Below are 15,054 nucleotides of genomic sequence, written 5' to 3'. Positions count from 1 at the left end.
ATGCCAAAATCAATCTGCATAATATTATGATGCGGGGCGGAAAAGACATAAACCAAGGGAACTTTTTGGTAGAAGATAGAGGAGCAACAATGACAGCAGCAGCAGCAACAACTAACAAACAAACAAACAACAGGGGCAATGGCAAGAAGAACAAGAAACAACAACAAACAAACAAGAACATCCGCTTATCGCGATAAATCAAAGCCACGAGTGTTGTTAATTTTCCAAGAAAATCAGATGGAAAATCTGCCTCAGAAAGTTGTAACTGGAAGGGGGAAGCCAAAAAATAAAAGGCCACATGTATGACTGTGCGTGTGTGTGTGTGTGTATATACCATAAAAACAAGTTAAATTTATGTTTTCACGGCAAAAATTATTATCATCTTAAGGCAAAGCCGAAAAATGTCTTCACTTGAGTTAAGCTGAGTTGGGTTAGATGCCTCTCAAGCTCGTCGACACTTTGCCTCCGTCCCTTACACCCACCCACCCCCTTATTTGACTCCCATAAATGTGTGAGTACATTTCATTTTGTGGCAAGTTGAGTTGCTAATTCTAATTAAAAGCAACAGCAACAACAGCAGCAGCTCTAGAAGCACATGCCCCAACAGTGGTTGAGGTCCAAACAGGGGAGTCAAGCAGAAAATTATCAACTCTCAGTAGGGGGGAGATCTGCACAGGGAGATATGAAAAAAAAAAAACGAAGAAAAATACATGCCAAGACAACTTCTGCTTGGCTAGTTCAAAAAAAATCATACAGTATTCTGAGACCGAGAGACGACTTTTTGATTTCCTCGAAGAAGTTAAGATGTATACTAAGACGTTCTATGTATCATCAAACATTAAAGTTAGTGAGAACAACTGTATGGCTTTCTTAAATTTTATTTATTATTTGCTATAACAAAAATTAACTATATAAATGAGAACCATAAAATATGGTATACCTTTCTATAATCTTTCGAAATCTATCTTTCTATTATCCATGGCATATCTTTCTATAATCAACATCGTTTTCTTTAATCTTAATATATAATCTCTATAAATTACAATTAAATTTATAATAAACAACATAAAAATTTAGGGTTTCCTTTCTTGCAAGATCTATGAAGGGTGAAATACTCCTTCTATATCCCTTCATATATATTTTAAACGTTTACAGGGTATGTAAAATGAAGATATAAGTCGATGGGGGGACTATGTCTGCTTTAATTTTAACCAAAGTAAAAAAAAAAAAAAAAACGTTGTGTGGTATTTCAACTTGATATTAAATTGTGCACATTTCCGTGTAGCCGGAAATTAACCAAAGTTTGTCACATGGAAAGAAACATAATAGAAAACAAACAGGGTGTTTTCCTTTTTGACAACATGATTTTCCTTTCCACATTTTCCTTTTGAGTTTTAGAAATTGAAATTCATATCGTTAAACACATTTAAATGCCACACATAATGGGTCTATATATAATGCCGACACAGGTGTAAATTATGTATATTAAGTTTATTCCTTATTGTGACATAAATTTACCATTTACAATTGAATATACATAAGAGAAATTAGCGTAAATTATGTAAAGTCAAACAAGCATTAAATGCAAACTATCTTATCTCTCTTCATCTGTTTGTGTGTGTGTGTCTGTGCTAATTTAATTAAATTAAAATGCATAATTAATAACAGTTAGAGGAACGTATATCAACCGCATGCATTGGCAATTTATTTTCAAATGCGCGCTGCCATAATTCATGGAAATTGAAAATTGTTACATTTGTTGCTGTTGCTGTTGTAACACATTTGGCCGCAGTTTAACTTAATTTATGATAAATGTAAATCAGAAATGTTAATTCACAAAATGATTGCAGGTCAAGCGTTAAGATGACCCATAAATGGGCTTAAATCCTAAAGGGCGTTCAAGTGAAATGAGAATAAACTTCAATTTAGAAAGGAAATGCTTGAAAATGCAAATGCAAGTACAGTTCTGCAGGCAACATAACCTCATAAAGTTGTGACATAACCTTAAACTCTTTAAAACCTAAACTTGAAACGAGTTTTAGATCTCCTGGCTAATATTAAACTATGTATTTTTCTCCTTCTGAGAGTTTTCCTTATCTTATAAATTACAAGGAGAAGAACATTAATTTGTTTTCGTTAGTAAAATGTAACTCAAATGTTTTTCAAATACTTTAATTAGTCGGAAGACTTTAGTTTTAAACTATAAAATTCAGTCTACAAAACAATGTCAAATCAAAACCAGTAGATAAAGTACTTACATACATAAAACACGTTTTAAAAGCCTTTAAATTGTACTTAAATACTTAAATTTATTTCAGATTGTTAGTGCACTTAACATTAACAACGGAAGTATTACAAGTAACTTTTACTTAACTGAAGTACTGTTCATTTTATTTTGAATATAAATAGATAGTATTAGCTGGCATTAGGTACTACAGGAAAATTTTACGCACTTTCTCATTGTTATGGCAGTAATTTTTGGCATTTTGTTTGGCATTCCAATGACTTTTAAAGGACACTGAAAATATGATATGTATTTTTGTTTGGCAAATTAACTTTATCAATTTCACATAGATTATAATATATTGCTGAAGATTTTCCTTACACACACACTTAAATCGGTTGACTTAACTTTACGAGTGTTTGTGTGGTTTGTGTTTGCAGAGAGTTTTGACAAAACTTTCTTGACAATATATTTAAGCTTGGCAAACTAAAGTCTACACGAAGTTTTCACTTGTGACCACAATGGCAACAACTCCTACAACTCAAACACAGTTTCCCTCCCCCGGATCACTGCTCTCTAGCTCTTTCTCTTGGCTCCCCTCATTTCATGTGCCACACACTTGGTTGCACTTGGGCACTAGTCAAGTTGTAGTTGGATTTTTTCTTTCCCTTTCATTTTTGGGTAACTATATCACCAAGTTTACATTGTACTTGCTTACAAATGGGCCGAAGTCGGGACAAGAACATGTTGTATATTAACCAACCTAACGATACCGCACACATATACGCATCTCACAACTACTAGTAGAGTTTAGAAGGAGGCAGAATGTGGGAGGCAAATTGCAGCTCTCTAGCTCTCAGTTTGTAGCTGGAGCATATACCGAGTTAACCTCTAATTGCCATTGCCCCAAGTGCACTGAGCAGCAATATGCTAGTCATTTTTTTTGTTAAGGATAGCAATGGGTACAATACAAGGGCCAAAAAGGGCGGAGAGTAGTGGTTAGTGAATCGGGGTGTGTGAGGCAAATGGTAACTGAACCGCACAGTCCCGTTGCTGCTAATCAAATGTTACAAGCGTTGTACTAGAAGCAATTTTTATTGTAGTTGCCGCAGGGCAACCCCTTCTCCCAGAAACCCTACCCTACCACCTATTTGTGTACGTACATATGTCGTGTATATATAAAAACATATACCAGATATGTGTATAAGTATGGATATAAAGTATAGCTGATGTTGTTGTTGATGTCATTTGGCTGCCATTGTTAAAAGAGGGACACAGTGTGTGTGTGTGTGTGTGTGTGTGAGGTGTGTTCAATTGATAGCCCAAAGGCAATCTGGTACGCTTCGAGCTAGGGGTTTGTCCCATGTTTGTATATAAACTTTAACTTTATTTACGTGCCTGATTAGAAAGAAAAGAGAGTCGGTGCTATGTGGTGCCGCAACCCCGCCATGGGCTATCAATCTATTGCCTCCCCACCCCCCTACTTCAATCACTTACCCTTCTAAAGCTATTGTTATGAAAGGCTTTCCTTATCATGAAGCTAGCTCGAAAAGTTAATTGAACGACATTTTGACACAATTTAAGAGAGGCGCTAACAATGTCATGCTCGAAGTCGTCAGTTTCTTTATGTATATATATGTATTTTGCATACCTTACGGATCAGAAAATTAGTTTCACTTGTCTAACTCTATTTCCCTTTATCCTCAGCTTCGCCCGTTTTCCTCGTACAAATCCCCCCTTGACATCATGCATACATAAATTGCGCATCATTTGGCACCAGACATCGTGTCAGATGAAAACCCAAAAAAAGAGAAAAAGGAGGCAAACCCTGTAAAGCTCCTACACTAGATTACGTTTTGCCAGTCCTCCATCCACACAATTTCCCTGCCTCTCATCCACTCCACACCACTCCACTCTACTCTAGCCTCTGGCAAGTCAAATGTCACGCGGAGTTGAAGCTGCTTTCCAACTGATTGCGAAAATCATGCCGACACAGAAAGAGTTGCACATAGAATGAGTGGTTTGGTTGTAGACGAAGCAGAAGAGCTGTTTGTTGCAGCTGCAACATGCAACCATCTGCCAAGTCCTAAGCTTGCCATTTGCCATAATCAAAGTGAAATTTTTGTCAATGCTAAAAAGGGCCAAACTGAATATCACTTGATTTATGACTTGATATAAATTAGGAAGAGCACAAAATCCCAACTCCAAGCTACTTACATATACATATATGGTAAGCCTAATTCAAATTGACTGATTATCGAGAATTCGTATATTGCAACAGAAAGTAATCTCAAGTTAATCAGCTAAATGAAATTGAAAGAGAACGAAGCACAGACAATGGAGAAGGAAAACAGTCAAAGATATTCTAAGCCTGATGGGATTAAAATAAAGCTAAAGTAACTTAAACTTTAAACCGAAGACAAAGAAAATAAAATGTGACAGTCTGGAAAGTTTTGAGACACCGAAGGTTTTATACACTTTATGACTTTTTTTTCCATTCCTTCAAATTAACTCAACTTTTTTGCAAGATTTAATTCATAAGAAACTTTGCTTTGCTTTGACGTTAAGCGAAATTATTTATTGAATTAAGTTTCTTATTAAAAATGATATTCAATTTTGAACTCCTTTAATGTTAAAGAACCTCCTAAAGAGGAGAGAGAGAGAAAGGAAGAGAGATTTTCTCCGGAACTACTCCAAACTATTTAATTTGGATATATGTATGCATAACTTAAGCGAATAAAGATTCTTTGCATTATTCAAAGTTTTTTACAACTAACAAAAGGATGTAAAAAATCGATGGGAGGTGGAAGCTTTTTTTTTTTATACTTTGTCACTATTATTTTGATCAGTGTATTCCCTAAAGTGAATACATATACTGTTTTATCTATAAGTTTCCAGGGATATTTACTTTTTGGTTGTTTAATCTATAAAGTTTGTTACATTGTGAAATGGATATCAAACAGTTGTAGTTACAGTCTCAGTTTCTATATCGTATCAATAAGGAACATTTTGGCCATTTTCTTAACAAATCTGTTGCCCAAAAACTTGCTTGATTTTTGCCCTCATCCCCTTTTTCACTCTTCACCCATCACAATTTCTCACAGCAGGCAACAGCAGCGCCTTCTTGGGCTTAACTTTTTCTCTTCCACGTGAATAATGGCATCATAAGAAAAGTTATTGTCTTAGTTGGTGGGGCAGAGCAAAGTCTAGTGAACTATGAAGAAGCAACACGCCACTCAAACCCCGCCGCTTCACCTTCCCCTCCGCCACCAACTTAATTTAGCAGCAGCATCATCAACGGCAACAACAATGCCGAAGAGTTTATTATGCAATGCCAAAAATTTAGTGCCATTTGTTGTCAACGCGTTGCAGCTAGGCAACAACAAAGTTTTTACGACAACAATGGTGGTCGGTTGGAAGGGTGGATCGGTGGAAGGGGTAAAGAAGTCGTGAGGGAGCCACTGTGCACATTTGTGCAGCCATTGTAATGACAAAAATAACAAAAAAACACAAAATAACAAAAAGACACAACCAAACATAGAAGCTGAAAGAAAAATGGCCACAAAAAAAGAAGCCTCTTATTTTTCTTAGAAAAATATAGGTACTATTAGTTTCATTTTTTTTTTGTGGTGTTTTTGCAGTTGCATGCAGATGAATGGTTCAAAACTGGTTGCAAATTTGCTGTTAATTGCAACAAATGTCCAAGCGTCAAAAAACTCATAAAACTGAAACATACAACATACAACTAGTCAACATTATCTGCATGCGATTCAACGGAATGGAAATCAATTTTGTTGATTTTTATGACAATGATGATAATATGTGGCATTTGATTGATTGATGAACTGACAAAATTGCCGTTCATATAGTCCAATTAAAGACGACAAACAGTGACAATGAAATTTATGTTAATCAAAATTATCAAATAAAAAAAATGTAGGTATATAAAAATAAAATCTATAGAGACAAAAAGTGAAATTCTACTGGTCAACGAAGAGAGTTTTGATTGGTTGTGGTTTGTCTTCTCATAGGTAAAAAAAAAACTTGGACACGCCAAAATTGCTCATCACTAGACTAGAGGGGTGGTGGAATTCGGAGAGCGGCAGCGGGGGGCTATGGGTGAGATCAATGCTCGCTCTGTTGGTCATAACAACAAGTTAGCAAAATACACAAGAGTGAAAGTCCAACTCCAATATTATGTTTTATGGCCTGAGATTTCATGTGATGCGATGAGGTCTGCGGGTGGTGGGGCGGGGGACATCAAACATTGGGGGAAACTTGGACACCTTTTGGGCTTATTTGTCAGTCAAATTATTTACGACTCTCTTTTTTTGTTTCTATTGGCTTTATTTTATTTTGAATAAAAAGATACTTTTAGTATTTGGCAGTAATTAAATTTAACACCCACATTTTAAGTATTTGTAGTTGAACTTTCTTTCACTGACGGACGACTTGGCCTCCTCTGTCAAGCAAACAAAAGGCCAACTCACCAGCAATTGTCTTGTCCAAAGACCTTCAAAAAATGGTTTTGCTTGAAAGCGAAACTTTTGCAATTGCCGAAAATAAAAATCACAGAAAAACAATTTTTGTGCCAAGTTTTGTGGTGGGTGTGAAGTCGAAATGCTACAGTGAAATACGATTAGTTTGTAAGTGTTTTAATCCATTCATTCACCAGTCATTCATTCCTTACCTACCAGACATTCATTCAACCATCAATCATTCGTCGAAGCCTAATTAGCATGCAATTCATTGATACAATTGTAAAAAGTCTTGGTCATGTTTTAAATGTCATGCTCGGCACTTTGTTTTTTTCGGATGGGTATTATGTACTTTATGTTCAGACATATACATACATATGTATATGTACATGGAGCTGATTTTCAAGGGCTTTGGGTAAATACGTGTAAAGTTTTTTAAATTTTGCTTACATTTTCTTGATGTCTTGCCAAAGGTCGAGATGAGTTTTTATTAGTTTGGCTTACGAAATATTCAATCTTCAATCGTTCCTAATCTTTTAATTTAAAGCTGAATTTAACAGCATTAAAATAGGATATGCCTTTTAAAAAATAGATTGAGAATTTGACAGAGTTATGGCTTATTAAAGTTAAGAATTGCTCAGTTTTGCTTAGAACTTTTCAGTGATCCAATATTCTTTTAATAGCTTTCTAATAGCGCGGTGCCCGAAGCATTTCCTAAGTACTTTTTGTTAACTAACTAGAAAATAAGGGAAAGAAACTTCTTTCTCTAGAAAGAAATCATTACATTTGAATTCATTCATAAATTTTTGCATAAGTAAAGAAGAACTTTTGTTTCTTCCTCCTCATTGAAACCAAAATTTGCTTCGATTGTTTTTGCGTATCAATTGAACTTTCCATTTAGCAGGTTGATAATAATTTTGTTAATACATTAAACAGGAACAAGTTCTGGTAGGTGCAAAAATGGAAACCAGCTTCCAGATGAGAGTTTCCTCTTTCAACCAGTTTTCGAAAACAAAAAATTGCAGGAAACATTCCACAAATTGCTTTATGTTGAACTTTTTTTCGTTTTTGTTTGTTTGTTAATTAAAAACTCTTGTTTATGTTTATTATCATCCTTATATGGAAGTATGCGTATGTGTCTGTGTGTGTGTGTTTGAAAAACCAATCAAGCAACATTCCAATTTGATATGTTTGATAAGAAAAGAACGCACCAAATGAAATCAAAATGGGAATAAATGAAAGAAAAAGTTTCAATTTACTAGCTGCCGTTGTCAGGCCAAACACTGCCAAGCCTTAACAATTTTTCGTTGTATATTTTTTATTATAGATGTTGCTATGATATTGATGACAAACCTGAATACATAATATATATCGTGTCAAATGCACATCACAGACACACACACACAGAAGAAATTTATTTGGGAATGGGACCCAGAAAAATTGGCTTGACTCTCTGGCCAAATCACGTGACACATGGCGAACAAACAAATTTATTTTGGTTCAATCTATGCAAATAAGTGGAGCAAATATACATATAAACAAACATATATTATGGGTTTTCCTGGCGACCTCCTCCTCGTTCCCTTTGGCACCCTCTTCATCAGAGATTTATGTGAATTTCATATTGACAGCGTTCAAACAATAGATTTTCATCAGTTTAGTGGAACATTTTTCACTATAGCAACTGTTTTTAATAGCCATCGTTTTGTCATAAAAAAGCAAAACCAACTTCAAAGTTGATCAAGTTTATTGGTATCATAAAATGACAGCAAAAAAAAAAAACTATTTCCAATTTACATAAAGTATAAAACATTCTTCATTCTAATTAACTATTTATGTTTTACTGAATGAAATTTTTTTTTTTTGTCAAAAGTTTTGCATTTTGTTTTAAGGTAAACCTTTAAGTCTTTTCATTAACATCTTAAGTCTGTTTTAGTTCTCAATTTGGTTTAAGATTAACTCTGATTTCATTCACAAATCTTAAAGTAGTAGACTTTACTGCCATCTATATGAATAAAGAAAGTATTGGAAGATATTTCGATAAAAATTCTTCTTAAATTAAAATATTTTTAGTTTTATCTACATACATTTTATGTATATCTGAATTCATAGAAGCCCATATAACTTTCTTTTAGATATTAAGGGTCCTAATATAATGAAATTCAAGTCACATACTATATTTTGTTATTGAATTTACACTTTATAGTTAAAACAAATTGAATACTAATAATCGAATAAGTTCCAACTTTTTTTTTAAAGAATTGCTACTGAATATTAATGGAATTCAAGTCACATAGAATTTAATTGATTTCATAGACGAAATTGTTAAGCTGAACATTTCGAAAGAACAAGAAGCGGAAGTAATAAAAATGAATGTTGGAATTGTAGAGTAAATTTAAGTATCAGCTGGGAACTTGACAAAACTCAACACTTGATGATATTACTTTGTTTCAAGTACGTAATGTTGGGCTAACTTTAGATCATAATCTAGTTATTACAATTGTTGTTAACTGATTTAATGATAGTGGCACGCTCAGTAATGCGGTTTCTCAATCGCCGAGACTCATTTGAAGTTTTTTGTGTGCTTTTGTTTTGTTTTTTTTTCCAGCTGGAAATTGAAATCGTGCCAGGCTACAATCTTGGCTTTAATTAAGGTTTTTTTGTTCAAGCCTAAAATACATTGGCCGCAAAGTTAACCATAACCAGAGCAGAGTTGGGACAACGCCTTAATCAGACACAACCACTATAAAATATATATAGTATTAAAACCCAAATCAAGTCAAAGACTTTCGCCGAAAGGTGCCAGCATAAGGCGAGAGGATGATGGGAGGTAACCGCAAAAATTGCTAAGGCAATTTGTACAAAAAAAAAAAAAAAAAACTCTAAAAATGAGTATTGCCAATAAATCTGAGAGGCAGAGAGAATGAGGGAGTGCGAGTTACTAGCAGACAAACTGGTTAGAGAAGAAAGCCAGGGACGACGCCCAAAAAAATTCCAACTGATGCGGCTGCTGCTCTTGCTGTTGCTGCAGGTGATATGTAACCCAGGTAAAAGTGATTTGTTTTACACACACACACACACGCACATACAGTATGAATGTGTATAATCAAAAATCTTGTTTTCGAGACCATGTTGCGTGAATCAATTTATTGGCTTCCGTCAGCTTGTCATGCAAATGAGTTTTATGGCTAATCCTTTTGCACACAAATAGTTAATGCTCGTATCGAGGAAAAGTTTTTCTCCAAATGTTGACAAGATGACACCAAAACAACAGCAACAACAACTAAAACTACAACATTAACATTTGTAAGACTTTCTCGTACAAATTAAGGTATACGTACTAGATATTCTCCCACGTTCGCGCCCCACTGAACAAAGAGCAACCACTGATGGTTGATAATGAATGTAAATCACAATTGTAAAACAAACATTTGGCTTAGTCTTTTTGTACTTTGTAATGACTATGACTTGGCTAGATCATGTACAGTTCACTTTCTTAAATTTCTTGCCTAGCGAAAATCTGAAACGACCCACTTCAACTCAACTTCTGATTGCTTACACAGAGCTGCCCCATCAGAGCTGCTTTCATTTTCATTCAACGAAAAAAAAAGTGACTTCGACACCTGGCAACCTGCCTGCCTCTGTCTGCCTACCAGCCTGGCAAGTTGCTTAACCCAATTTTGATATCCCCTATGTGGGCTTAGCCAGCTACGCAACTGTGGCTCTAAAAACAACAACAACAACAAAAACAGTGTTGCAGTTGCTGGCATAAACGCATTTTTTCCACTTTGCAAAACTAAAGTAATGCACCTGTCTGTGGGTAGATACGATTTACAAATAAAAAAATGTATATATCTAAAAATGTAATTACTTTGAACCAGGTCTAAAGCAGAGAAATAAAAACCACGACTTCAATTCAGCTCAAAATATTCAATAATTTGCAAAACGTCTTTAGCCTACTTCGAAATCGAAGCCAGTGTAATTTAAAGTGGAATATATTATGAGGTGGAATTTCATGCAAATAGCATAAAATATTTAAAATGCAAATCTGAAGATTCTTGTTTTGTTTTGCATTCCAAAAACATATTAAACCCAAAAAGTAGAGATGGACAAACAAAACAAAAACTCTTAAAACAAGAAAAGGTTAATGGAAATGTCAGTTTAAAAGAGAATAATTTTAGTGCTTTGTATTTTATTTTTTACTTTTGTGGTCGTAAAATATAGTTAAACACTAATAGCAAAATGTATTAGATTTGGACTCTCAACAACTCAAAAACATATTTAATACAAAAGTCTTCTTTATGGGTATATTCAAAATCATTATACATAATATAACATATTAAAGCTAAGCAATTATTCTCGGAACTTATAAAGGATTTAGGATCTTTGTTATAAGCCAATTATATGATTTGGTTTCAAGTCCTTTAACATCTGCCATATATGTATTTATATTTAGTTTTAAGATTTACTTATCAAAATCTATATTAAACTATTCCGCAAAACACAATTATAAAGATTTACATAGATAATAAAGATTTTGAAAATCTATGCAGAAAAATGATATTTAAAATATTAAATATACTCATATTTATTTAATTCTTTGCTAGTCACTAAATCTTTTTGAAATTAGTTTTTAAAACTTGTCAAACAACCCTCTCTGTCTACTTTTTTGTGGTTTCTGTGTGGACACGCGTCGCATAATGCCAATTAAGCCAAAAACAGCAAAAACACAAAACAAAAAAACTAATGTCAGGCTTAAATATAAATTTTGCTTTACTGCTGGCAAATATTTACAATTCGTTTTGCTAATAAATCGCTGGATGAAGGTGGAGGAAGTACGAGGGAGATTTGTTAGTTTATTTATAAAATAAATTTTGCATACTAAATAAATACAACAAAATAAGACTACAATGAGAATATCAAATAAATTGAAAGGCTTGAGGGTATTTGCAGTTCATTACTGCTGGATTTAATTTGATTGGACAACCTGCTTAAAAACCAAAACTGCCCGTTGGCCATATCGAAGAACAGCTAAAAAAAAAAAAGATACCCAAAAGTTCATTTATCAAAGATGAGACCTTTAATTAATCTTTTGAACATACGAAAAGGGTAGGGGCTAAAGAGAATGAACGTGAATGATAAATAAAGTGCATTTCAGTTGATGATGATGATGATGATGTCATGAAAAAGTGTGCGAAACTAATTAAACTGAAACACTGGCAAATACAAACAATAAAGCATTAAACTGACTATAAACGACTCACAACTTGATTATAATAATGATTTCTGATTTAATGCTAAATATCAATGCAAAATAAAGTTTTTGGTTCCCACACAAAATTTTGAGAGAAGAACAACGACTGACAGCAGCTGGAGGTCACATGTGACCGACAAACAGTTCCAGAGAACTTACCGACCCAAGTCAGAGAACTCAGGCCCCGCCTTGTCTCGGTCTTCAGTCATTTTATATGTATATATAGATACGACATATATGTATACATCATATGAATAAGCACATATAACGTGACGCTAAAAGCCTCATTTACGGTTATTTGCAAATTATTATTGTGCTCGTGTATATATGTACATATTCATATTTATCAGATACATTGCCATGTGTCGTTCCTGTACATAAAGATGTTAAGCAACTAAGCGAACAACAAGTAAACAAGCAAATAAGCGTATCTCCCATCTCAATATTTGTATATACTAAATCTATATGGTATACACATTTATATTCTCGTATATAACTTTCAGTACCTGTGGATTGACACGTCAATATATGGAGGGATTACATAAGCATATGTATAAACGAAAAATAAACAACGGAAGCTTGAATAATCAATTGACACGATTCAATAGAACCAAGAACCTATACAAACTAGTTATTTTCAGTTTGATGACAAATTACCACAAGCAGCTGTAAAACTTTATAATCTTAATCAACATATTTTTAAATTATAATCTTAATAGGTACATTTATTAATAATAATCTCGAGATCTTAAACGTATGTACACATAGAGATTAGTTGCATTATAGATTGGAAATAATTGGGAAATTTTTAATGAAGGTTATTGAAATTTTTCATTGCCACAAGTTGTTAACGAAATGAAATTTGCAATCAAAAAGATTAGAAAGCATTGTGGAAATTTCAAAGGCACTAATAGGGATTAAAAACTAATTGGAAAACTAATTTGAAAGGTGTTTAGATTTTACTATCGATCTAAAGGTAATTAAATTACTTTATCCACTTACTGTTGAAATATCAATAAAAACATTATAATTGGACAATAAAACTTGCCTATAAAAACTATCTTTATTAATCTAATTTATATAGCACATGAATTAATCACAAAGTCAAGCTACAATTCAAAAATAAGTTCACATGAATATAGAAAGCCTAAAAAATCACATCGTACTAGATTTGAATACTAGAAGAAGATAAATTCCAAACAACTCCCTATCAATAGTTGCTATCTTTGCAAGAGAATGTCATTCATAAATCAAGTGAGCTGAGAAATTCGCTATTCAAAATGCAATTTAAAAATTCCCAGAATTTCCGGCACAGGTAGAAGAAAACACAAACACAACAACAACAAACAAAATAACAAAAAAAAAAAAAAGGAAAAAGAACAAAACTTTAAAGCGCCATAAATTATGTCAGAGAGTTAAACTACAATTAGAAATCCCGCAGAGTGGAAACGTGTTTAAGGTATAGAGTGGGTGGGTGGGCCAGGGGAAATGGAAGAGCACAAGTGCAAGATATATCAAGATTTTAACGTCTTTTCAACTCGTCGCTGTCGTTGCCTAATTATTATTACAGTTTGTAAATGAAATTTTTAGGATCATGCGCTCGAGGAATGATAATAAAATTACAAAATAAAGTGTCACGTAAAAGTTTACTAAGATTTTAAATAGATTATGGGGTTAAGTACAGAATACAAAATATAGCACACTGAAGTTAAATTTAATGAAAAGACTACTTACATTTCCGGTGTATGCAAAACTGTTACAAACAGAAGACAAAGTAGAAGCTGGAAAGACAACAAAAGAGAAAGAGAGAGAAAAAGAAATGAAAATGGGAAATCTAAATATGTTCTTTTAAAAATGCATAAATATATATTTCACCAAAAGTGAAACGACTATGAGATATGTATCCCGCCGAGGTACCATAGAAAAGTTTAACTAATGAGATACTAAGTTGATTTGGATTGGTTTGTCCAACTAGCTTGTTTCTATCAAATAAGAACACTCTTATTATTATATTTTATGTATCATGATCCAAGAGTTATATACGCCTTATTATTCTAAACAGGGTATACACATTATAGGGCAACAATTTATCTTTAAGATATAGAGACAGAGAAAACCTAAGAGCGGGACAGAGAAAATTGCGCATTGATGAATACAAATCATGCGAACGGAAGCAGTCATTTGAACTTAGTTCAGTGATATGAGCCAGACTAAATAGAGACTATAATAGTATTCATTAAATAAACTCAAACGACATTTTGCCGCTACAACAATATCTTTTGCGGAAATCAAGTTCAAGGTGAATAAAATCAACAAAAACCCATTAAAAATACCGAATGAACTTGAATCAGCCAGCGTAAAGTTCTATGTCTGCCACTTTTTTCCTTCATTAATTTTTTTCAATTAAATGCCAAATAATGTTAAATTTAAGTAGCAAACCAAATTGAATTGTACAAGCTTCGTTGACCTACCGCAGAGATGAGATATGGGAATAAAGTGCAATTCTCTGCAGCACACTGTTCCATCCACCGACGTCTCCCTTGCCCCTTTGCCTTCTGGCTGTGTAGTCCCTGTCTCTCTGTTCCTGCTCCTGTTCTCTTGCTCCCAGTTGTATGCCTCGCTTATTGCAATCATCTTCTTTGGGTATTAAATTTCCAACTCATTAAAATTTTGGCTCACAGTGTCTGCATAAAGTGCCAGACCAACAGAAAAACACAGCAGACGATGAGGGTATTTAAGAGGAGAAGTGTGAAGTGTGGGAGGGCATTATTTGGCTTGTCATTCATTCAGAGAAAGAAAAAAAACTGCCTTCAATTTGTAACTTGAAAACTTAATAGAGGCAATGGTCTTTAGTCTGGCCGTCATTCCATCTCTATCTTACTCTTTCACAGTTGCTTTCTCTCTTGCACCCTCTTCTTTCGTTGTCTCTATCTATAGAAACCTTTTGACTTATCAATTATGAGAAATTCATTCATTAAATTATTATTATTCATTCATGATTCATTCTTTAGATAAGAATTGTTGTGCATAATGGAAGGTCATTTGGTAGTATACGTAAAACCGGAAATACTCGTACTACCAAGTACCTAGGCATTAAA

At 33.8% G+C, this 15,054-nt stretch overlaps 1 protein-coding gene across 1 annotated transcript in view; it reads right to left on the bottom strand.

Moving 5' to 3' along the window:
- The window catches only part of MESR3 (misexpression suppressor of ras 3), a 32,414-nt gene extending 18,626 nt beyond the window's left edge, over positions 1-13,788 (bottom strand). Inside the window, exon 1 of the mRNA XM_068288755.1 lies at positions 13,691-13,788. The gene's annotated coding sequence lies outside the window, so the exon portion shown is untranslated. The remainder of the gene's footprint in view (positions 1-13,690) is intronic.
- Positions 13,789-15,054: the final 1,266 nt, after the last annotated feature.

Source organism: Drosophila tropicalis, unplaced genomic scaffold (assembly GCF_018151085.1).
Source record: "Drosophila tropicalis isolate 14030-0801.00 unplaced genomic scaffold, ASM1815108v1 contig_1187, whole genome shotgun sequence".
NCBI classification, from domain to species: domain Eukaryota; kingdom Metazoa; phylum Arthropoda; class Insecta; order Diptera; family Drosophilidae; genus Drosophila; species Drosophila tropicalis.
Note: the sequence above shows the minus strand (reverse complement) of the source record. Positions and strands in the feature narration are given on the sequence as shown.